This window comes from Callospermophilus lateralis (assembly GCF_048772815.1).
Source record: "Callospermophilus lateralis isolate mCalLat2 chromosome 11 unlocalized genomic scaffold, mCalLat2.hap1 SUPER_11_unloc_2, whole genome shotgun sequence".
NCBI classification, from domain to species: Eukaryota; Metazoa; Chordata; class Mammalia; order Rodentia; family Sciuridae; genus Callospermophilus; species Callospermophilus lateralis.
This window is the reverse complement of record NW_027510154.1, coordinates 3,209,164-3,235,606: the sequence shown is the minus strand read 5'-3', so window position 1 is coordinate 3,235,606 and position 26,443 is coordinate 3,209,164. Positions and strand designations below refer to the sequence as shown.

General features: G+C 35.1%; 1 pseudogene; it reads right to left on the bottom strand.

Annotated features, from left to right (window-relative positions):
* Positions 1-595: 595 nt before the first annotated feature.
* LOC143387430 (protein SIX6OS1-like) lies at positions 596-25,453 on the bottom strand (annotated as a pseudogene).
* Between the last annotated feature and the right edge of the window lie 990 nt (positions 25,454-26,443).

Here is a 26,443-nt window from a genome sequence, read left to right as displayed (position 1 = left end):
GACCACCATACAAAACTGCCTAAAAATGTTTGCATGCTACGATGGCGATCTCTTACTACAGAATCAAAGAGTCACATGATGGAGGAGAATGGAACGACTGTCTATGAACTCAGTGGTCTAGCAAATAAGCCAACCAGGTGCCCCTAGAGGATCTTGGGCTTATTAGAGTGTGAGAGGATGCTGACCCCAGAATGTGAAAGACATGTGTTAGGCCACCCAGCTGCTCCACTCAAACCCCAGAGCTGTGAAGGAGTCAGAAAGGGGACAGTAGGTCAGTAAAACTTCCCACAGACACAAATGGGTCAAATCTTCACGTGCACCAGAAAGGCAGAGTTCATTCCCGCCAGGAAACAAGCAGTGCAGACAGGAAACATCCAGATTCTGGATAATAATACAGCTGGCCACAGGGAAGTGGCCCATTGTATGGCACAGAAGGAAAATGCTGAAGAGGTGTGGAGCCCAGAGCCAGGGCTGGGAGAGAAGGAGGGCTCATGTGCAAATGGCCTCCTCAACCCATAATGGCTCCTGGAGTCTTCTGCTGCCCTACCACACAGCATTGCTTCTGGAAGGATACAGGGTAATTTCCTGGGAAACACTAACTGACATGTTTGTCAACACTTAGCCTCTTTCTCAGTGGAAGCAGTGGAAACTGGGAGCAGACAAGATGCTCTGGAGATTCCTCAGGATTCACCTGTACACAATCTGCTGTCAGGAGGTATGACACTGATAGACAGGCTCTTCTGCCCATGTTACCTACATGGAGAATCCTGGCACAATCATTTTTCATCCAAGACTGGTTTTTGAGCCTCTGAGCCTCAGCTGCCTCATCTCTAAAATGGGAACAGCATACTTCATGGGATTGTGACGGGAAAAAATAGATGTTATGCCCCCAGCACTGTTCCAAGAACTTACGGAATGCTCACTAGGTCCCAGATATGTCCCATCCAGGCTCTCAGAAAACACTGCCCCACACGTAGGCTGAAGAGTCTCCCTGGCCCAGGATGGCAGGGAAGACTATAGACATCTGTCCAAGTCACTGGAAGCAGCTCCAGTGACTTCAACATTCCTCCTGGGGACTAATTTTCCATTCCCTGCTAGCATCTGGAGGTAGCCTCATCACACACTACAGCTGCCAACTCACTAAAGCAACCACCCCTCCGGGGTGGCTCTGCCCCCTTCATGGCCATGGGCGACTTTTCCAGACATTCTGGTTCTGAGCCTCCCCTGGTAGTGGGACCTCAGCCAGATTCTAGGAAATGCTATGTGGTGGTTGTCATGAGGGATGAAAAGGAAAATCAAAGATGAACTGCCTCATCAACACTCTGAGGCCCAGGGCACACACAATCCGCTGAATCAGTGACCACGGGAATGAGGCAGCCAGGGCTGGCCCTGGTTGGTTATTATCCAAGGCCAGCCCTGCTGGATTCACTGCAGGGGCACAGCTTCATCAGGAATGTGGTTTTGCCTTATTTTCTGGTGGTTTCTTTCATTGGTATAAAGTTAACATTTGAAAATTTGAATGGATTTTCTTTTTCTGTGAATTATTTATTCATGACTTTTGTTTTTGTTTTTTTAAGATAGTCATGATTATCTTCAGATGCTAAAGAAACTCTTTGTATAGTAAAGAAAACAGCTTTGATGATTACATATGTGCAATTATTTTTCCCTAGTTGGATGTTTATCTTTTAATTTGATGCATGCTACTTTCACCCATTCAGAAAGATTTTATTTTTTATATTGTCAAAATATTCATACTTTGATGATTTTTAGTGTCCTATATCTAAAAATTTTGAAGAATAAAGATTATATTCAGTTACCTCCCTTTCTAGATCTCTCCAATTCCTCCTAAATATGGTCACAACTATTCTGATATAAGGAGGCAAGGGATCATCAGAGGTTTGTTTAACCACTGAGCCACACACCCGCCAGTTTTTTTTTTTTTTTAAACAGGGTCTCTCTAAGTTGCTTAGGACCTTGCTAAGTAACTGAAACTTGCCATGAACTTGCAATTCTCCTGTTTTAGCTTCCCAAGAGACTGGGATTATGGACATGTGCCACAGCGCCCAGCTAGAATTCTTCTATTATGATCTTTTTGAATAATAAAATCCAGGAACTTATCTTCATTTCTCTTATCCCTAGCACAGAGTTCAGACTTATTCCTATTTGGATGGTTATGCTAAAATGAAAAAGAAAAGACAGAGGCAGGTGATAGGGAGATTTAGTAGACTGATGGCCCAATAGTAGATGTCTTTAACAGGAGAGACACTGAAGTAAGCAATGTGCTCTTTCTTTATAAACATGTCACTGATCTTCAACAACTCAGTTAGGCACCCTAATCCCAAGTTGCAAAAGAGAAAACCAGGCTCAGGTCAAGTCATTCCAACCAAGATTCAAATCCAGGACTAGCAAAGGTTTCTGCTGCAATGAGCAAGGAGGCTGCTCATAGAAAAGCTATAAATCTTCAAATAGGGAATTTTTCACTAACTACAGCAATTTATAAGACTTTGAGGTGACAGCAGACCCCAAGCTGGCCTGGGTGACAAAGGAAATGATGCTGTGTCTCAGAAGCTGAATCACTTGGTTAAGGTCATTTGGGGGTAAATGAGAGCTAGGATTGGAAACCAAGTCCATCTGTCTCTAAAGTCTGTGCTTTTTCCTTGCTACCACACCCTCATCTTTCATGGTTTCTGGAAGCCATAAAGTAGCAAGGAAGAAAGCAGACACCCTAAGCTTTTATCAGTAACCACAGCCCATATCCATGGGTTTATTAGACAGCTATATCCTTTCAGACTGGACCTTCCATATTGAGTGGAGGATGGGACAAGTGAGGTGGCAGGTACATAGCCATTAGCAAGGGGTGACACACCCTTATCTACAGTGGAACTCAGAACCTACTGATGCAGGCTTTTTTTTTTCTTTTTTGGTAGCCACAAATTGATGCTCTCTCCCATACAATTATATCAAACCATTGTTCCCACCTTGTAGGACACTTTCCAAGTCCTCTATGCTGAAGGAATCCCCACTCTGGCAAGAGAAGGGGCACCAAAAGAGGGGTGGGAAGGAAGACACCCAAAGAAATGACACTAGTCTCTAGCTAAGAGGAACTGGAGATAGGAGTGTTTAATGGTGCCACCATCCATCAAATTGCCCAAAGGTGAAAGTTGAAGAGGTGCCCTCTGGCAGGGTTTGTTTGCTGACTCATTTCTCATCCTGGACAATGGGCAGCCCACTTTCAGTTCCACTCTTATCAGATACATAAGGTCAGCAAGATAAAGGGGTTTTAATTTCTCTTGGGAACTCACCTGTCACAGGGGGAACCTTGAGGACTGAATTGACATTTGATTAACCACCTGACCATGATGGTTAATGTCACCTTAGTTGATGTGACATAACTAATTTATTTGGTGCCACCACTCCAGCATTGTTAATATTGTGTACTAACAGGTATCTGGTCCTGGCAATGTCTGAGTTATATTTTTTTCCAACAAGGTCTATTTTCAATCATTAGGTACTTGCCACTCATTAAAATAGATCACCACCTGTTCCTTTCAGGCACTCAGAGCAGAGTGCCAGTCAGTGCTCTAAACTCTTGCAAACAGTTTTGGTTTTGTTTTATATTTTTAAGCAGCAGTGCCCTTCATCCGAGGCAACTGTGTTAACAAGTGGTAGTGCCCTGGTTGAGGCTGGAGCAGAGTCCAGCGCCTCACTCCCCGGCCTCGGGTAATTAAAGATACTTCAGACTGCAGGAGTCCCTTTCTTTCCTTTTATTCTTTTTCCTCATTTATTTATTTATTTATTTATTCTAATTTATTATACATGACAGCAGAATACATTTCAATTCATAGTAAACATATGGAGCACAATTTTTCATTTCTCTGGTTTTACACAAAGTAGAGTCACACCATTTGTGTCTTCATACATGTACCTAGGGTAATGATGATCAACTCATTCCACCATCTTTCCTACCCCAAGCCCCCCTCCCGTCCCTTCCCTCCCCTTAGCCCTATCCAAAATTCCTCCATTTCTCCCATGCTCCCCCTATGTACATTATGGATCAGCATCAAGAAAAAATATTATCAAGAGAAAATATTTGGCTTTTGTTTTTTGGGGATTGGCTTACTTTACTTAGCATGATATTTTCCAACTCCATCATTTACCTGCAAATGCCATGATTTGATTCCCAGGACTCCCTTTTCACCTAGTGTTCCCAGAGTGCTAGGAATCCATGAATATAGCAAGATCTGACCTTAGTGAAGATTAAGGGAGGTTAATTAAGATACGGTTCACAGGCAGGTACAGTGGCACACGCATATAATTCCAATGACTGCAGAGGATAAATAGGAGGATCCCAAGTTTGAGGCCAGCCTCAGCAACTTAGTGAGGCCCTAAGCAACCAAGTGAGACCCTGTCTCAAAACAAAAATAAAAAATAAAAATTGCTAGGGATGTGGCTCAGTGGTAAATTGTCTCTAAGTTAAATATAAAAAAAGATATAGCTAACCTCCTATACCCTCACTTCCAATTTTTATTTCTTCTAAGTGCTTCTGTCTTTTACATAGGGCTCTATTCCATAAGATTTCATTTGGTTAAATTTGAGACTGGGGTCCAAAACCGAAAAATTGGAAAAAAAAATTTATTTAAAGTAATGTTTGAAAAATCACTATTTTAATATACAAAAAGTGAATTTGTGATTGAACCATCTCACAAAGTACTTTCCATTCTTCCATTAGTTGTTTTGCCAATGATCATGGGAGAAATGATCTTCTTAGCTGTCTGGTGCTACATGAACCCCAGTCCCAGAGTCAACAGGGAGAGAGGAAACATGTATCGGAGGAAGGATTATTGCTGCTATGACAAGGAAGGTTTCTTGGGAGGCAACAAAAGACAATCAGGATTTAGTGAATATGAAGTTGCTAGACAGAGAAAAGGGGGCATGTAGATGCAGTGGCCATGTGTGGAAGTCCATGGCATGCCCACATATCCGGAAGGCAGGACAGCAGATTGGTTTAACTATACAAGATGGCTCTGATTTGTGGCTTCCAGAAAATGATATTTCTGAAGTGTGTCCTTATGACACAAGGCTTATATAACATGGCTGCAAGCATGCAGCAAATACCATTGCCAATTACTTGGTCCTTCAGCAGGTCAGATTTGCATTTTCACTGGAGTTGAGGGTGGTAAGGTAAGGGAGGTTGGCTAGAAGGCTGCCATGAAAGTCCAGCTAAGTAGCAACAAAGGCCTGGGTCCCAGACCATGCAGATGGTCAGCTATCCCATTTGCCAGGATGGAAGGATTTCCTATGACATGAACTCAGTGGTGAAACTGGGGGAGTCCCAAGCACACCAGAATGGTTGCACTGCACCAGATCCAACCATACTCTTCCAGCTCTTCCTCTTCACCCAATGCCTAAGCATATTAACCTATATAAGAGGGGCGGGATTTTTATACAAAAAGTCCTGAAGTAGTCCTGATAAATATTTGGATTGAAACAGGTGGAAAATAATGGTTGAGGCCCACTGCTCTTTTGTGTTGCACTAATATTAATGCAGAGACCATTAGGAGCAGCACACTAGTTGAGCTGAATAAAGATGGCCAGTTTCTAAGAAAATCAGAATTTATATAATACAGGACCTTTTAGATCACATCAGGTTGACTCCTTTGGAAAGCAAATGTGTAAGCCATGCAGCTCACAAGACATGACATGGCTCATCCACATTCCACATGGCAACTCGGAAAGAAATTATCCATTACACAGGGCAGGAATAAAGTTATTTGTTTAGTTTTGTTTTGTTTTGGTGACAGATCTCTCTACACTGTGCACTCTGACCCTGAATTCCTTAGTTCAATTGATCTTCTTGCCTCAGCTTCCAGATAGCTGGGATAACAGGCACATGCTATGGTACCCAGCTAGTTCACTGGGGGTTTTATTGTTTGTTTGTTTTGTTTTGTTTTTTGGTACTAAGGATTGAACCCAGGGATGCTTAACCACTGTGCAACATACCCAACACTATTTTGTATTTTATTTAGAGACAGGATGTCACTAAGTTGCTTAGTGCCTCCGTTTTGCTGAGGCTGGCTTTTAACTCTAGATCCTCCTGTCTCAGCCTCCCCAGAGGCTGGGATTACAGGTGTGCACCACCACGCCTGTATAAGGACTGGTTTTGGTGAGGAAAAAGCAGAAAGAGAAGTCAGTTTAAGATAATTACAAAATAAAGCAAAGAAACTGGCAGTTTCCTAGTGTGTCCAGCATGGGGAGGAACCCATTCTGACAAGAGAAGGTCAAACACACAGGTAGATTGGAGAATCCAATAGAAGACCCCAGAGCAAGAGAATTCTGTCCTTTTTGCTGAGTACATGGTTTTTCACCAGGAAATCCACATTGCTGAATGTACACTTGTACTCACTCAGAATAGACTGAAAGAAATGTATTCCAAAGGGAGAGAGATCTGAATATAGAAAAACAGAAAACTGGGTAATTTTAAAACTAAGTTTCTTTATCTTAATACATATGATTGAAACTTTGTTAACTTAAATATTATCTTTTTTAAACCTGAGCCCAATGAATCATACCTCACCAGGTGCAAAACTCAAAAATTAACACAGATAATTTGTATATTAAAAACAAGATTAAATTTTTTTTAAAAAAAATAGGTGGCTATTATAAAACCTGAACTGCATAAAATTTTGTGAACTTTTAATAGCAGTAACATGTGAACATTTTGAATTGTTATTCACACCAGAATCATTAAATACCTGAAAGAAAAAAAGAAAGCACTGAATTGACTAAATACGATGTGGGGAGAAAGGTACACTCATACATTGCTGGTGGGACTACAAATTGGTACAGCCAATAAAGAAAGCAATATAAAGATTCCTTGGCAATCTGGGAATGGAACCACCATTTGACCCATCTATCCCTCTCCTCAGTCTATACCTAAAGGACTGAAAAACAATATACTACAGGGACACAGCCACATCAATGTTTATAGCAGCACAATTCACAATACCTAAACTTTGGAGCCAACCTAGATGACCCGTCAGTGGATGAATAGATTAAAAAAAATGTGGCATATATACACAATAGAATTTTACTCATCATTAAAAGAGAATAAAATCATGGCATTTGTAGGTAAATGGATGGCATTGAAGAAGATAATGCTAAGTGAAGTTAGCCAATCCCTAAAAACCAAATGCTGAATATTTTCTCTGATATAAGGAGGCTGACTCATAGTGGGGTAGGGATGGGGAGCATGGGAGGATTAGATGAATTCTAGATAGGGAAGAAGGGTGAGAGGGAAAAGGAGAGGCAGGGGATTAGCAAGGACCATGGAATTTGATGGACATCAATATCTGAAGTACATGTATGAAGACTCGAATTGGGTATCAACATACTTTATATACAAACAGAGAAATGAAAAATTGTGGTATATTGTGGGAGACCAACCTTACATGTGACTGAGTCACACTCCCCGACTGGGTTCTGAGGTGCTCAGTCACAGAAATGTGGCAGAGCTTTCCCCACCCTTCTGGGATTCGAGGGACAGTGTCTTGTGCATGGGTGTGTCTTGCTACAGCCCCATGGGTGAAGCTATGCTCACCTGCTCCTTTGTAATATAATCCCTTGCCCTGTTTAGGATAGAATCTTCCATGGAAGTGCCTTGTGTGTCCCCTTCTCTTACTGTGTCCTTGGGTGTGGCCTACCCAGGTGTCAGTCCAACCTGCTGACAGTGGACATCATGAAGATAGACTCAGCCCCCTTAAACCTGACCCCTTGCCTCATTTGAATAGCTTCTCCTCAATAAAAGGGTTCAGTGTGTGCTCTCGCTCTCTCTATTCCTGTGAACCATTAAGGTCAGAGGAGCCGTCACAGTAACCCCAAAGAAAAAGATATTTGTGTCTCTTGTGTGGTTATTTTGCACAGACCAGTCAGCCCAGTTTAACTGGAGTAAACTCTGAGCCTTTTAGTCGAGAGAACAGAAACCCAGCAGTATATATGTGTAATAAGAATTGCAATGCAAAAAAAAAAAAAGTACATGTAAAAAGGCATGAATTGAACATACTCTATATACAAAGATATGAAAAATTGTACTCTATATGTGTAATAAGAATTGTAATGCATTCCGCTGTTGTGTACTTAAAAAAATAAAATCAATAAAACTAAAAAAAAAAACAATAAACATTTGCTAAAGCTATACAAGGTTCTCTCATTTCATTGGCATTTCAACCTTATCATCATCATTATCAATATAATGCTTATATACATTAATTGAAACTACTACATATAAGACATACAAATACTGGAAAACAAATTCAAAACCCTCAATGAATTTGATGTTTATAATAAATATAATAACTATTTTTATAACAGTTAAGGTAAATCTTTTTAAAATTTATTCCCTGCATATTATAACTAATTAAGAAAATCTTGCCATTTCTCAATTGATGATCTGCTCTGTGTCCCTCTATCCTCTAAAATCTTTGAAACAGAATACAGAAAAGTAAAACAACAAATTAAAAGACTGAAGCATGAACTTTCTTTTTTATTTACATATGAAAGAGCTAATACTTCATTTTTAACTTTAAATAAAATTTGTTTTATATTAACATGTAAGCCACTGCTTTATTATGTTCATTCACAGCCTTTAATTTTCCCTAAAAATATCTGGCTTAAATGGAAAGTTTATTTCATTGTTTTTGTTATGATAGATGTTCTGCCAATTTTTGCTTTGCATAATTTGGTGCAACATGGTTTTTATGATTTCTCAATGAACTGTTCTCTTTAAAAAATAAGAAATATATATATTTGAAAAGCTAATGCTTTTCATCTTGAACTCCATTTAATATGACATTGTTATTTCTATATATTGTTACACTTGCTTTTTTGTTTGTATTTGCCTGATTCATACTTTCCATTTTTTATTTTTAGCCTTTATTTGTAAAATTGTTTCAGCTATTCTGTTTTAATAGTATGTAACTGTATTTTTAAAATATATCCCATACAAGTACCTCTGTCTTCTAATAGTGGTTTAACCCAGTCAGATTTTTATGATTGTTTATCTGTTCAGAACTTTTTCCAGCATCTTGTTTGTTTTCTATCTAAATGCTAACTGTTGTTTCCACTCTGTTGACATAATTTTTATCTTTTTTTCTTCTACTTTTAAAAAAATTACACCTTCCATTTCTCTTCTGATGATTTTCTTAAATATTTGACATACAGACATAAATTTACATTTTTCCAGAATGTATACTTAATCAGCATTTATATTTTCTCCCTACATCTACTACCCCTCCACCACCAAAAAATTAAAAACATCGGTAAACATTTGTTTTACTCATTTATCTACCTTCATCCCATATTAAAATCATCTGTAATTTTAGATTTCTATTATACATATTTAGACTTAAGTTTCATTTTAGTGTCTGTATTAATTACAAATCAGTGAAAGGACAAATTTTTTTTTCATTGAGGAATTCCTTCTGGACTGTTTTCAAGGGAAAATAAAGATATGCAATATCAGCAGTTAGTTATTTGGTTGGTGTAGTCCTTATTTTTCACAGGCATCAAGAACCACCCAGGACACGAGCCAGTTTCTCTTACCCAGGCTCCCCTACTCACTGCTTCCACCTGGAGTCAGTCATCCCATTACTGAGGCTGACCAAAGGCAAAGTAGAGAAACAAAGATGAACATGTGTTAAGTTACTTAACTCCCTCTGAAGGAGCCCAACAAATTATCCTATTGATTGTCCCTGGATCTCTATTTTGTTAACAGAATTATCCTATGCATGTCCCAGGTTATAATTTCCTTCTTCAATCCAATCAGTGTTTCTTCTTCCAGAGATTTTTCAAGTTTTTGGTTTAATAGATATAGGGCTTGGTATTTTAAAATATTTTTTCCATTATGTTGAAAGCAATGGAGCATATTATAGTCTATATTCAGAATGTCATATTCAAATTTTAATTTTTTTAGATCCCAAAGGTTATGCTAATGGCTGATTTAATATATTTATAACACACACCTGCACACACACACATCTCTGTCTCAAGTGTAGTACATTACTCTCATTTAACAAAAGCAAGTATTTAATCTATATTATTCAAAAAGAAATACCTACGTGTGGGTCTTTTTCCTTTTGTCTGAAGTCAATATTGGCAAGATTTGACTGCTGCACAAAAATTTCTTCTTTTTTATCTAGATTATTAAGTAATACTACTTAAAATCAATCCTGAAGATAGAATCAAACATCATCTCTGACTTTTTTCCTCATACTGAGGATTGAACCCAGGGCCTTATGCACACTAAGTTTGCACTCTACCACTTAGCTACAACCCTGGTCCTCATCTCCACCATTTAATCTAACCTTATCATTTAGACAATCAAGTCTATATGAATATTAAATTTAAATTTAAGTACACAATTTTTAAACATCACATCTCTTAATTTATCACTCTATATTCACTATGATAGCAATTAAATATGAAATGATAAAATGACCAACTGACAAAACTGTATCTTTAGAATCCATAACCAAAAAAGACAAAGTAATAATAGTAATGATGGAGGGGAGACAGATAATATAGTTAAACTAGTTAATCTATGGACCCTTGAATGAAATCTAATTCAAATGTCTCAATGACCAAGTCTCAAACACTATTAACACAAGTATGCTACCCATAGAAATCATACATATGACAATATAATTCCTCAAATAAAAATATATAATTACTTATATTCCTCTGACAGCTGAGCAATCCAACCAGAACACATTTTATGTAAAAAGTTTTCTTCTCAGAGGGAAAAAATATGTAGAGAAGACATTTCTCGTTTGCTCTCCAACTCAAAGCAGTACTTTCCTGAGTCTGTAAGTCTCCAGTACTGTTTGTTCTTGCTCACGTCAAATGATAACTAAAATTTATTTTTATTTCTCCTTCTGTGGGTTTACCCAAACAAATAAAGTTATTAAATAATAAACAATTCTGTACCTGTAACTCTTGGTTCTGAAGAATGCATCTTTTTTGGTCTTACTAATTTATGAGGTTCATAAGGAAGAAATAATTGAGTGCTTTGAGGGATTTTATTCAATACAAGCATATGCCTATCTTTTTCAAAAATTCTAAAGAGAAGAATAGATTACATTAAATATGAGCTAAGTAAAAATTAACATATTCTGAAGCTAGAAGGGATATTTAGATACTATGTAGTTAAAATACTCCACTTTGCAAATAATGAAACTAAGTTCCAGAGATTTTTTTTTAAAGAGAGAGAGAGAGAGAGAGAGAGAGAGAGAGAGAGAGAGAGAGAGAATTTTTTTAAAAATATTTATTTTTTAGTTTTTCGGTGGACACAACATCTTTTGTTTGCATGTGGTACTGAGGATAGAATCCAGGCCATACACATGCCAGGCAAGCGCGCTACCACTTGAGCCACACCCCCAGCCCCAGTTCCAGAGATTTTTAACAGACTTTTGTACAATATTATCAAATTACTTGATAATAGTGTCAGAGGTAAAACACCTTTTCTGATTAAGTCCAGTAGTCTTCTCAGTATGTCACAATTTTATTTTTAAGACATAATCATTCTTTTTGTTTTGGTACTAGGAATTGAACCAAGGGACACTTAGCAACTGAGCCATATCCCCAGGCCTTTTTATATTTTGAGACAGAGTCTCATTTAGTTGCTTAGGGCCTTAAGTTGCTGAGGCTTCAAACTTCCAAGCCTTCTGCCTCAGCCTCTCAAGTCACTGGGATTACAGACATGCATCAATACATCCGGCAAACATAAGTCATTTTTAATGACTTTTCAAACATATCAAAAACATCTTAAACCAAAAGTCTAATCATAAAAGTAACATTTTAGATTTCAGAGTACTTTAGACTTTAAAAAGACTGATTTGGAAACAAATCAACTACCATGAATACAGAAATCATTAAAACAATAATACATCATAAGTGGGTCTTTTAAGTTTTTTACTGAAAGATAATTTCATTGACTTCTTCCTAAATCAATGAAGTAGAATAAATGCTATCAAAATACACTGATTTTACCTTATCAATTTAGGATACATGATAAGTTCCCCAGTACCGAACTTTACATATACATACATAGACAAATTTAACACCTTTTCCATCTTAACTAAGCAAGCACTTATTACACATTGTAGCTTTTTTTCCTCCTGTGGTGGATTTAACCCAAGAGTACTTAGTCACTGAGCTACATCTCCAGTCCTTTATATTTATTTTTTTAAATTTTGAGACAAGTTATCTCTAAGCTGCTTAGGGCCTAAGTTGCTGAGGCTGGTCTCCAACTTGCAATCCTCCTGTCTTAGTATCCCAAGGCATGTACCCCCACACTCAGCTGTGGCCTAACTTTTGCAGTGTGAGGTATGATAGCAAAACTAGCATAAATTTATTTTTCCTTCTTCACAATTTCATGGACAGATAAATCTAATCACAGATCTTGGCATCCTAAGCATAAAACTGTTTTTTCCCTTATGTTAAGAACTTTCACCTTTTCACTTAAATAAAGCATTTTACAGCTTCTATTCAACATATCCAAATTGCCAGAATCACTAATCTTTCACTTTGGGGTAATTTTTAAGTAAAATAAGGGTTACTTGAACACCAGCACCATGATAATATAACATTCAATGGGATAATTGAAATGGCCACTAAGTAACTAACAGGCAGGTAATGTATACAGTTTAGACATACTGAACAAAGTGATGATTCACATCCCAGGTGGGATAGAGTACAATGACATGAAATTTCATTAGACTATTCAGAACAGCATGCAATTTAATTGTTTATTTCCAGAATTTTCTATCTAATATTTCTGGATCATGGTTGACTACAGGTAATTGAAATCATGGAAAGCAAAACCATGAATAAGGGGGTGCTACTGTATACACTGAGTAAAAAATGACTAAATATTTATATAAGTTCCTCTCAACATACAGAATTTTATGTTAAATCATTGTTGGCAAAGCAAAATTCTGTATGTTTGCCTATTTTTTAAAATCAATTTCATCATAAAACTAAATACATACTGTCATAGATATGATATGTGGGAGTGCAACATGTTAGGGAGGAGGTCAAGCAAATAACAGATCCAAGGAAGTGGGTTCAGGGAAATAAACTCAAGAAGAGTGTGTTGAAAAATCAGCACAAAGGCAATGAAGACTGAGGAATGGAAATTTAGAATGAAAAAAGGGCACAGGCAAAAAGAAAAAAAAAATAGAAAGTAGATCAGAAACAGCAAGAGTAACACATCTATTTTTCTTTAAGAGAAAAATTAATGACTTTTTCTTCATGCTTCCATCACTAAGGTCTATTTGATCAAAAAACAGGACAAAAAAACAAGGAAACATATGATGTCATGGATTAAGTCACAATTATAGGCTCATCTACACTCTCCATGATAAAGAAAGAACTAAACAAGTTGGTGACAAGATGATAAAAAGGTGGATTGTGCATCAGATGTGCTGTTGCTACCCTCTCTCCCTCTACAATTATAATATCCTCAGCCTCACTAAAGCATATTAAATAATGATAGTTCAAAACATTTAAATTCATATTTTAAAAAATATTTTATTTTTTAGTTATAGTTGGATACAATAGGTTTTTTAAATTTATTTATTTATTATGTGGTGCTGAGGATCGAACCCAGGGCCCCACAAGCGCTAGGCAGCACTCCACCATTGAGCCACAACCTCAACCCCTTAAATTAATATTTTTCATAAGAAATTAATAGAAGATAGCCTGCATGACAAAGGTGTAGAAAACATACATTGGAGGAAAGATAGCCTCTTCAACACATGATGCTGGGAAAACTGGAAATCATATGCAGCAAAATGAAATTAAATTTCTCTCTCTTATCATGTACAAAACTCAACTCAAAATGGATCAAGGACCTAGGAATTAGACCAGAGACCCAGTGCCTAATAGAAGGAAAAGTAGGCCCAAATCTTCATCATGTCAGATTAGGTCCTGACTTCCTTGATCAGACTCCTAAAGCACAAGAAATAAAATCAAGAATCAATAAATGGAATGGATTCAAACTAACAGCTTCTTCTCATCAAAGGAAAAGATAAATAACATGAAGACAGAGCCCACGGAGTGGGAGAACATCTTTACTAGACACACATCAGATGAAGCACTAACTTCCAGGATATATAAAGAACTCAAAAAACTTAACACCAAAAAAAACAACAACAACAACAACAAAAAACAAATAACCCAATCAACAAATGGTCTACGAAACTGAATAGACACTTCTCAGAAGAAGATATACAATCCATCAACAAATATACAAAAAATATTCAACATCTCTAGTAATTAGAGAAATGCAAATCAAAACTACTCTAAGATTTCATCTCATTCCAGTCCGAATGGCAATTATCAAGTATACAAGCAACAAAAAATGCTGGGAGGATGTGGGGAAAAGGTACGCTGCAAATTGGTGCAATCACTCTGGAAAGCAGTATGGAGATTCCTCAGAGAACTACGAATAAAACCACCATTTGACCCAGCTTTCCCACTCCTCTGTCTATACCCAAAGGATTTAAGATCAGCATACTATAGTGATACAGCCTCATCAATTTTTATAGCAGCTCAATTCACAATAACAAAACTGTCTGATCTGAATGCCTTTCAATAGATGAACAGATAAAGAAACTGTGGTATATATACACAGAACAGAATATTACTCAGTATTAAAAGAGAAATAAAATTCTGTTATTTTCAGGTAAATGGATGGAGTTGGAGAATATCATGTTAAGCAAAGTAAGCCAATCCCCCAAAACCAAAGGCTGAATGTTCTCTCTGATAAGTGGATGGTGATCCATAATGAGGGGAGGGGGCATGGAAAGAATGAAGGGACTTTGGATTGGGCAAAGGGGAGGGAGGGAAGGAGAACAGGAATGGGGGTAGGAAAGATGGTGGAATGAGGACATTATCACCTTAGGTATATATATGACTGCACAAATTGGTGACTCTACATCATGTACAACCAGAGAAATGAAAAGTTGTGCTCCATTTGTGTACAATGAAATGAAATGCATTCTGCTGTCATGTATAACTAATCAGAACAACAAAAAAAGAGGATAGAATACAGAATCAAACTTTTTGATGCAGAATCTCTGGTCACATAAAATTCAATTTTAAAATTTACCTATACCTTTCTTTCAATTCCTTTATCTTTTCTGTACTTTTTTTTCTTTTCTTCAAGAGTTTCTGAAAGATTCTTGGTTTCATAAAGCCTTGCAATCAGCTAAAAAGAAAAATGGGAAAGGAAAATAAAATAATTACCTGCAAAGAAGAACGTTTTATCTTAATTAATGAATATGAGTTTTTTTCTGTAGAATCACAAGATTTGTATTTTTGGCAGAATTTACTATCTTCTATTGAAAGTCATTAAGAGTTACATCAATATTAAATCATACCCCTTTAACTTTTCCTTACTACTAAATTTTCAATCATAAATATCAATAATTTCCATTTTTTAAAAGAATAATCATAAGCAAAATAGACATTGAATATTTACATAGGGACATACTTATCACATATTTTAAATGAAATAGCATCCATTTTTCTCTCATTATTTAAATTATATTGCTGGGGGCGCTGGGGTTATGGCTCAGTGGTAGAGTGCTCGCATAGCATGCATGAGGCACAGGGTTTGATCCTCAGGACCACAAAAAAAATAAAATAAAGATATGTGTCCTCCTAAAACTAACAAATAAATATTTAGAAAAAAATAAAATTATATTGATATTATTTTGTACCTTATAACTATGAATGATCACTATAAAATCTAATTTTCAAAAAATTTAGAAAATTTAATTTTCAATTTTTTCTCAAAATTTATAAAATGATTTTGATGAGTTCTTGTATGTATGTGAATCAAAGCCATAATTCAATGGATGATACTAAAAATATTCAATAAAACCTTAAAAGCTTAACTGTTTCTAGACTGGCTTCCTAAAAATTATAAACTACAGTTGTAAATTTTGCAAGATTAAATTATTTAAACTATTTTCTGTTCACCTTTTTGAAAACACTGTTACTTTTTCAATGCTTTTAAATTCCTGTTACAGGGCCAGAGGTATTAGGTACCAGTGGATCAAATCCAGAGCCTAGTATACATGAGGCCTTGGGTTTAACCTACTGCACCACAAGTCAGTAAGTAAATTCCTCTTAACCTACATCTTGATCCTTCATCATGCCCTCCCAAAAGCCAACCTATTTCCCCAAATTCAGAGTTAAATAAATTCCACACCTGAAATACATTTTGGCTTCAAAGTGATCTAAAGCTTATCAATTGGCCTTTGTCCACATTGAGGCTATCTTAACAGCTCTTCTAAGGTGTCTACTAACACACTATTATACATTAATACATATTTTAGGAACAATAACAAAATATATACCTTGTTTAATGAATTAATTTCCATTTCTGCTTCATCTGCTTCTTTCTTCAATTCAGATGAACTTTTGGTAAAACTGTTGGCATGTTTGAGGATATCTTGTGTTTTACATCTCAGATTAACTCTTTTTATGTTAATGAACTATGCTGTGCAAGTAAACCTTACATTTAAAATAAATGTACTGGACTGGGGATGTGGCTCAAGTGGTAGCGCGCTCGCCTGGCATGTGTGCGGCCCGGGTTCGATTCTCAGCACCACGTACAAACAAAGATGTTGTGTCTGCCGATAACTAAAAAATAAATATTAAAAAATTCTCTCTCTCTCTCTCTCTCTCTCTCTCTCTCTCTCTCTCTCTCTCTCCTCTCTCTCTCTCTTAAAAAAATTAAAAAAATAAATGTACTATGTCAGAAATAGTTAATATTATATAATGTCATTTATATGTGTGGTATATATAAGCAATAAGCACTGTTTCTGAAACAGGTAAGATAAATATAAATATTTGGCAGACTAATGAAGATAAGTTAATATTGATCTCTATTAACTTAAAAGTAACATCCATCAAAAATATTTGTTAGAATTTTTTCATTCAGTTAAATATTTTCACAAGGTGTTATTTGGTTTTTTTAAACTAAGTTCACTGTGTCATTGGGATGACTAATAAAATATAATAAATTCAGGTCCCAATTTAACTTTTTATGCTTCCATCATGTATTATTCCAAAATCAACATTAAAAATCCACCCAATTTCCCTTTTCTTGCCTTATAAGGTTCATCAATGCACCCTGTAAAACTGAGAACTTTCATCTGGACATTCTGTTTAGGGAGGATTTAGACTCAATTTCAAGTAGAAAATTTATCTGCTATTAATAGACATCCTACATGGTTATTAATTAACACAATTACTTAAGTTTCTTTATTATCTATCTAGAATTTAGAAATGAATAGAAGAGTAACAGTGAACAAGAACTTAGAAAAATTTTATCAGAACTTCCTATCCTGCCTTAAAAATATGTGACTTATATGCTAGAACAAACATTTCAGGTGAATATTATTTATAAAGCTAAGTTATTACCAAAAGTATCAGTTTAAATTTTAGAAATAGATATTTAAATCCTAATCTTTAATTCTTCCTACCTCCATCTACCTCTTCTTGTTTGACATGCAACTTTACATCTCACCCCAATTCATATCCAACTCCCTTATACTTTCTGTACTTCATCTACCAACTAACCTCTGCCCTTTCCCACTAAGAAGTTAATGCAGAGATAAACAACAAATGTTCATAAAAATATAATAGGCTCAAACCAAAACATGAAGGATAAAAAGCAGCAGAGGAGATAAAAGAATGGTTTAGGATGAAACAGAAAGGAAGCAAGGTAGAATACAGGGATAAAGAAGACTTAGTACAAACATAGGAGTTATAATCTGATAGAAAAGCATATAAAGGATTGTGGAGGTTGAAAGAGGATTAAAATTTCAAGTTCAGCATCAAGAAAGATCTCTCTGACAAACAGGTGAGACTTAGACCAATTAAGAATTACTTTAGCATCTATTACAGTGATACTGTATTAGAATTCTTTATTTTTCTTTCTCCTCTACTAAACTGTGAGCTCCTTGCAAGAGAGCTTTGTAATTTCTTCAGTACTGCCTGACACAAGGTAAGTACCCAATGAATTTTTAAATATTAGTGAATAATTGTTGACTCACTTCCTTACCATCATCTATCATAACAAGTAATAATTAATCAATTTAATCAGAACTTCTTTGATAAGAGAAAGCAAGATGACATTTTCATTAGTTTGATTGTTGATATGCCACTTTAAAGCCAAATACACATACAATTTTATTCCCCTTAAAATTACTTACTTTTGATCACATGTACATGAGAACTAATCCCAAAAGACCTTAAAGTGACCTTTAAAATGTGAATTAAACACAAAAACAAATCTATGAAGCTCTCACCAGGAAAACAAAATAATAATTAAAATACAGAAACAATACTTATATAATAAAATTATAAATAGAAATACTATTGTGGATACATGTGTAATGTCCACTTGTTAAGTGATGGAAAGGGTGCAGGCACTGAAAAAAAGTCATAGTTGAGACTGATATATTATATTCTTCTCAGTACAAAGTTATAATAATTAAAGCAACATATTACAGAAAGGTTAATACCTAGAAATTCCATAAGAATAGTTTCATTCATTTTTAGTTGTTCAGAACATGCCAACACTCTCTTGAATTTCTTCATGTTCTCTTTTCTTCTCATAATATTCACGTGAAAAGGGTGTTTCTGAATATTTTAGTTGGTATTGCTTCAAAACTTCTTTATACTGACATACATAATCATGATACATTTTTCTGTTAAAAATAAATGATGTAGAATAGATCTAAAAACCTAATAAATATCACTTGTTAAAGTCTCCTAAATTAAGTATAAAAAGCAATTCAAACATCTATTTGTCTGTATTTCCCTCATTATTGTCTGTCCTTCAATTTTCTTTAACCACAAGACACTTCTCAGCTACACTTTTTTTCTTCCTCACCTAGTTAATCTTCTTCAATTTAACTTCCGCTCCCACCAGTATAATGACATTATTCTTTCCATGGTCATCAATGATCTAAATTGTTCAATCAAATGATCTCTTTTTCATGTTCATCCTAACTGACATTGCAGAACTGGGTTCTTTTAGTCACACCTTTTTTTCCCCACATTTTTTATTGGTGCATTACAGTTGTACATAATGATGGGATTTGTTGTTACATATTCATTCATGCACAGGATATAACACAGGATATAACAATATAATTTGTCCAATATCAGTTATACCTTCTTAAATATCTATGCTCCCTGGGTTCTGACCTCTGTAACTATGCCTTTTAAATCTCCTTTAATTTTCTTTAGCTGAAACTATTACATGGGTTCATAATCAATCATGTATACCTCACAAGTATTCTTATGAAAAAAATTTGAGTCATTTGGAGGAACTCTTCTATATCAATTCAACTAATAATGGGTGACCAACTATTTAGGCACAAGTCGTAAGTGAGGCATTATTCTTACAAAAGAAAATTAAGACTTCTTTCTTATTTGACCCATACGGACAAAGGAGTTGATTACTACTGCCTATGTGCCAAAACTTTGTGATGGGTTAGGGGAGGAGATACTGAGGATTGAATCTAGAGCCTTGCAAGTGCTCTACCACTGAGCTACATCCCCAGGCTGCCTATGTGCCAAATCTAATCCATCCTCTATTGTCTGTGAACTAAGAATGGTTTTTAAATTATTGAAAAAAACTCGAAATATACTCCATGACATAATAAAATTATATGAAGTTCAAATTACACTATCCAATAAGGTTTTATTGGATCATATCTCATTTATTTATATATGGCCTAAAGCCATCTTGTACCACATAGTAAAGTTGAGTTACAAAACTTACTATCTGGTATTTTACAAAAAATGTTTGCCAATCATGATCTATAACACTGAAAGTACTCAATACAGTTCTTCACAGAAAATATACCCTCAGCCTCAGTGTTAGGGACTGCACCGAGAGCCTCACTCATTGAGCTATACATCCCCAGTCCTACAGAAAATATATTCCTGAATCCTCTTTTTACCAAATTCTGGTTTCAAAAATAATATTCATAGTAAACTTTTTGAAAATATATAGTCCTTATATTCCTCAAGATTTTATTTCTTGGATTAAGAAATTTCTTAAAAGATGCTATAATGATTATTCTCCTTAGCAGAGAATAGGATCAAGTTTTCTTAAAACTTCTGGTTTAATAAGTAATGATTAATAAGTACTGGGTCAACAAGTCTGAATTTTAAGAATGATCTAATTTTTTTAGTATTGCTAAACTCTGTCCCCTTTAGCAAGATAAAGCAGTTGAGCCCCAAATAAGTTCCTATTCTTCTAAATGTATATTTATAAATTAAGACCCCACATATATAATAACTTGGGAAAATGGTCCAGGGAGAAGAGAAATACCATTGAAAAATTAGGCCTGGGTCACCTGTTTCATATGAGATTAGCATACCATATTCTATCTTGTTTATACTATATAGTCATATCCACTTCTAACATCTTCCATATAGAAACTTTGGCAGAACACAGCATAGCTAAGTCATGATTCAGAAAGTCATTATTATCTAATTTATTCTAGCAGTACTAGTCTTCATGAATGCTCAGGACAAGAATGAGAGATCAGAAATAAGTAGCTAGTGCCCTTACTTCCTTCCTACTTCCTCAGTACTGATTGTTGAAATGAAGGAAATTATATGCATTTATGAATATGTCAAAATGAATACCACTCTTATGTATAACTTAATGCATTAGTAAAAAATTAAAAATGGGGACTTTTTTGAAAGAATTTACTGAAAATATTACCACACTCCCCAATTTCCCCTTTTTGAAGACCCAGGAGAGAAATTTCTCTCAAGTCTCGGGAAAAACTTTATAACTTATCCTAAGCAAGTAAACTGCTAAGGATTAAAACCAGGGCCTTGAGCATCCTAAGAAAATGTTCTACCATTGAGTCACACCCCCAGCCTCTAATTGAATTTTTTTAAATGAATACTCTAATCATATTTCTTGATCAATGCCTTGACTACTAAGAATTTCAAAGCCTAATTTCTTAACTTTTAACAAACAATATGCAGGACCACATGTAGCCTTGATTTTTTTTTAAACACTGTGGTATTTTTATACAAATATCTCAAATTCTTTTGGGATTGAAGCAGGATCTATAAATGACAACCTAATAGTCTCCTTCATCTTTTCCACCATCTGTCTACTCTTCGGATGATAGCATACTTTTGCCTTTCTCCACTTTGCTCTGTATATTTTCCTGAGAAACCTCATCTACATACAAGATTTCTAATGCCATTAAGTCCCAATTTTAAACTTTAGTTCTAACCTAAGACTCATCTTTGAAAATAATGGATTATAGATTTTACATGGGTAGTTATTTTAGGAGGGTTTTTTGTTTGATATTGGGGACTGAAATCAAGGGTGCTTTACCACTGAGCTTTATCCCCGGCTTTCTCTTTCTTTCTTTCTTTCTTTCTTTCTTTCTTTCTTTATTTATTTATTTATTTATTATTTATTATTTTTGAGATAGTAGGCCTTCAACATATGTGTTTCTTAAGTAAAATGTAAAAACTGATAAGTGTTCTCAAATTACTTCAGTTTTTAAAATTAGGTAAAATTTTAAATCTATATATATATCATGTTCAAAGTCTCTAACCTTGTTTTATTACATTCATTAATTACATTTAATCCCTAACATGATGTGATTTTACATGAAGTAAAATAAATTCACATAACTACTGGTATTTCTCCATTAGTATATAACCACTTTACTAAATTAGCAATCTGAAAAACTGAAATTTGACACAAAATCCCTTTTAAAAACCAATACCTCAAATTTTTCAAAATGTTTACTCTAAAAATAAATATCCTCCTAAATGTTTGCTTACACTGTTTAGTCATAAATACCATTAACTGAAGAACTTTGCTATAAATGCTGCTGATAGATAAATGGTTTATATCTAAGGCAATATCTCAACATATTCAAGCTTTTACAACAAATATGGAGACCTTCAATGATTCAGTCCAAGATATCACATTTACTTAAAAAAATATTCCCTCACAATACACACTTTCTAAATTCTTACAAAGCATGTTCCAATAATACTAATTTATAAAACTGATACACTTAAGTTAATATATATACTGTACTTGTCTTTTTCAATGGTTTCTTGATAAATAATAAATTGGTCCTGCATATAATCTTCATGTTTATGGAAAACATCACATGTTGGCTTCCAGCTATAGAAAAAAGTTATAGTTGTAATTAGCACTTCAGAATGATAAACAAATAAAAAAATTGACAGAGATAATAAAAAATGAACAAAATTATTTAAAGAGAAATGAATGTGTCTTCCTAGAGAAAACAAGTTTACATCAAGAAAACATTCCCTATGCCATAATGAAATCTACTACTCTGTATAATTAATATGAACCAATTTTTAAAATAATAAATACAACAGTATAAAAAAAGAAAAAAATTGCATATCCTATCCCCATCACTATCAATATCCACACACTCATATGCTCAAATATTAATATTCATTAATTTTTACATAAAATTTGTTTTTGAGATATGACAGGGAAAGAAGCAAATATAGCATGGCTGAAACTAGGCCAAAATAGATTATCAAATCAGATAGAATAAAATGAATATTCACCTCATATATTTTTGTTTTATTATATAACTTGAAAACTATTACCAATACAAAAAAACTAAAATTACTATATATACCATGGCAGCTTCCATTCTAAGAATTGTTTGAATGTTTCCTCTATTTTCATTTTTTTTCCAAATTCAAAAAGTACATATGCAAAATGAAAAAGGAAAAAAAAAGTACATATGCCCATTTGGAAGCACGGAAGAGTATATATAAGAAACTATCATACATATTCTCAATATTAAATAACTACTATGATTTTAAAATTGTTTCAAGATTTTGCTACAATTATATATTTTAAAATTACTTAGATCATATTCACATAAAATTTATCCACTTTTATCACTTACCGAAATTATACTTAAATATTTGTCTTAATTTCTTTTCTTTCTTTCTTTCTTTTTTTTGTGGTGCTGGGGATTAAACCCAGGGCCTTGTGCATTCCAGGTGAGCACTCTACCAACTGAGATATATCCCCAACCCCTTAATTTCTGATACTTAAAAAATATTCACCAAAAGGAACTTTGAAGGTCTAAGATTATACATGCATATATTCTGAGTATTTAAAAATTCCATAAGAAACATATGCTCACTGAGAAGATATTCACTATAAGCTTTTCAATGTGCATCCTTTGAGGTTTTTCTTAGATATAGATATATCATCATGCATTGGGTTCATATTATGAATAATGATGCATAAACTGCTTTGTTCAATTTGCAATATACTACTAACATTTTCCCATGTCAAACATACACCTATGTCATGATTTTATTGGCTGCCTAGTGTTCAGTCATCTGGATATACCAAAATTCATTTAACCAGTCCCCTAATGTTGAACATTTAGAGTTACTTCCAATATTTTCCTATCATAAAAATGGTTGAAGTAGAAGTCATACAATTCAATGGCAAGAAAAGAAATAGCTTGATTAGAAATTGGACAAAAGACCTAGAGAGATATTTCTCAAAAGAAGTGTTTTATCTTGAAAAGTTTTAGGTTGGATTCCCTTATACACACAGATCTTAAGCCAGAGTGTAGCTCAGTGGTTCTTGTCTATCATGTATCAAGGTAGCACTTGCTTATCATGCATAAGGCCCTGGATTTTATTCCCAGCACCACATAAACAAAAACACTAAGATCTTGAAAAGTCAAAAAATGGAAATTATTTCAGACTAATAGGACTTACATAGACTACACTAAAATTTTTTATTTATACTAACTATATCTAAGTTAGTGAAATCTCATAATTCAGCACTTAGGGCAATGGTAGAGAACATGCTTAGCATGTACAAGGAAGACCCTGAGTTCAACCCCCAATACCAAAAAACCAAACCAAAACAAAACAAAACAAGCAATGATGTCTTCAACTATAAACCTAGAAACCTTGAATAAAAAAATCAAATGGCAATTACTGAAGGTTCATTTCTTTCAAATACTCACTTACTACAGTTGTCTTTGATTTCATTACTATGTTTACAGTAATGGGCAATTTCCTCATCTGTTGTATTTATAGTTTCATGTATCTTACAAATAGTTGATTTGTTTTCTTTTATGTCTTCAAAGCATTCTAAAAGAGGAAATGTTTATTTCAATGTTTATTTATAAATTCAAAATAAACAAATACAGTAAGAAAAACAGTTTATGTTAACTTACCTAAAAGGAGGACAGCCAGAAACGAGAGGAAGTGAGGCTTGAGAAGGGAAGGCTCCTGTACTAAAAAGTAGAAAACCACAGCCCCCCAGAAACTAAGGAGGATTTGTATTTGCAATTGAAGAATGTACGCTGGGCTAGATTAGGTGACACTTAAGGTAAATTCATATTATGATGCTATAAATTCCTGCATATGTTTACTCATTAATTATATTAACATAAGGATTTTGTTATTGACAAGTACATAATTTCTATCAATTAATTATTAAATACACCATCAGTTATCTTAAATCATTGGTAAATAAGTTATTTACCAATGATTTAAGATAAACTTAGTTCTTGAAAATATTAAATAATTTCATAATATTTTATTTTTTGATTGTAGAAAAAAATAACCAAATTCAATCTTTCTGTGACAATTAAGAAGTTATTAGTTATATTTTTAGAACTAAAATATTTAAAGCATTATATTTATTTAATTTGCCCAGCTACTTCACTTATATTTACTAGCCAATTCACTTATTTACAGAATTATTATTCCTGAAAATGTGGCATCAATTCTGGTTCCTAATTTTTGATGATTTCTTTAAAGAGAAACATTTCACTCTAACATTTTTAAACTGCACCTTAGGGGTCACTGCTGCTTAAAGCAAAATTCTTCACAAAGTAATTAAATGCAGAATACACAAAATTACTGAAAAACAGTAGGTGAATCACAACTATTTTGCCTAGGTTAAAAAGCTCATTATTAGTGGAGAGAATTAGTAGAGAATTTCCAGAATTAGTAGAGAATTTATACTAATAAATTAGTAGAGAATTTCCAGAAGAGTTACAATGCCAACTACAAGTTGCCCTAAACAGGGCAATTATATATTATGCTATATGTCATAAAAATTAAGACAAAAACATCTTTAACATGCAAAACTACTTACTATTAATTCTTTGAATCATGTCTTCTTTAGTACTTTTATCTTGCTCATACTGGAAAACTAAAACAATTCTCTTGTGACTTTACTTCATTGTTAAAATGTCGAATAATAATACAGTTACCTATTTATTTTCATTTTATACCTACCAAATTCTAACAAAAGTCTGTCCAGACTGACAAAGAGGCTGTCATTCATCTTGAATACTATGTAAAGAAAATAAAAAATAAGTGAATATACACATGAATATAAAATGAAAATGCACATGTATATTCAGTAACAACTTTTTAAATATAACATTCTCACAAAAAAAATGTGGATGGAGCAAGACAGAGGGTAAGAGACGTTTTCAGTCCACAGCCACCTTCCTGGTAGAGCCCTAAGAGACACTTAGGCAGCTGCTGAACGTCATTGCATGGCTGAAACTAGGGGCAAGGGTGGGCGCCTTCGTGATTGTTTATTCCCGGTACTGCAGTAAGTCTTTGAATCTCTGGGGATCCAGACAACTAGACTTCTCAAAAGGGCGTGCCCTGTAAAATAAATATCTGAATATGTCCCTGCTTGGCGTGTGTACTGCCCCACGCAGTAAAAGTCCTTCACCAACAGCAAGGTGAAACCTAGAAAAGTGGTGCAGGTTTACATTTACCAATTTGCCTCCCAATAATTAAAAAAAAAAAAAAAATTCACAGGAGAGCCAACTCGCTGTACAGAACACGCCAGAGGTGGGGTTCGCAGCTCTGGCTCCCCGTAGACCCGAGGGGCGGCTCGGGGCCGCTCGCGGCTATCAGCGGGAATTTGCTGGCCCGCCCTCCACTCAGGCAGCGCTGCTGGCCTCTGCCCACCAAAACCCAACAATGACGCCACGCGCGTCAAGCGCCCGCCATGGGATGAGGCGCCACGTCACAGGTAGTTCTCCGGGGGAGAGCCAGGCTAGCCACTTCCGCTGCTTTCCTCAGAAACCACCACACACGGTTCCTTTTCCCACCCACCAAACAGCCCCTCGAAACCCTGACGTCCAAACCCTCTTTCCTTAGGGTCCCAAACTCCACTTGGGGCCCAAGTCGTCCAGAACGTGACCCCAAACCTAACTCGAAGGTCTGGAGCCCCGTCCTTCCCTCGCCCCCTGGCGTCAGCATGGGTAGACCCCGCGGAGCACGCAGCAAGAAGCAGATGGCGTGGAAGAGCGAG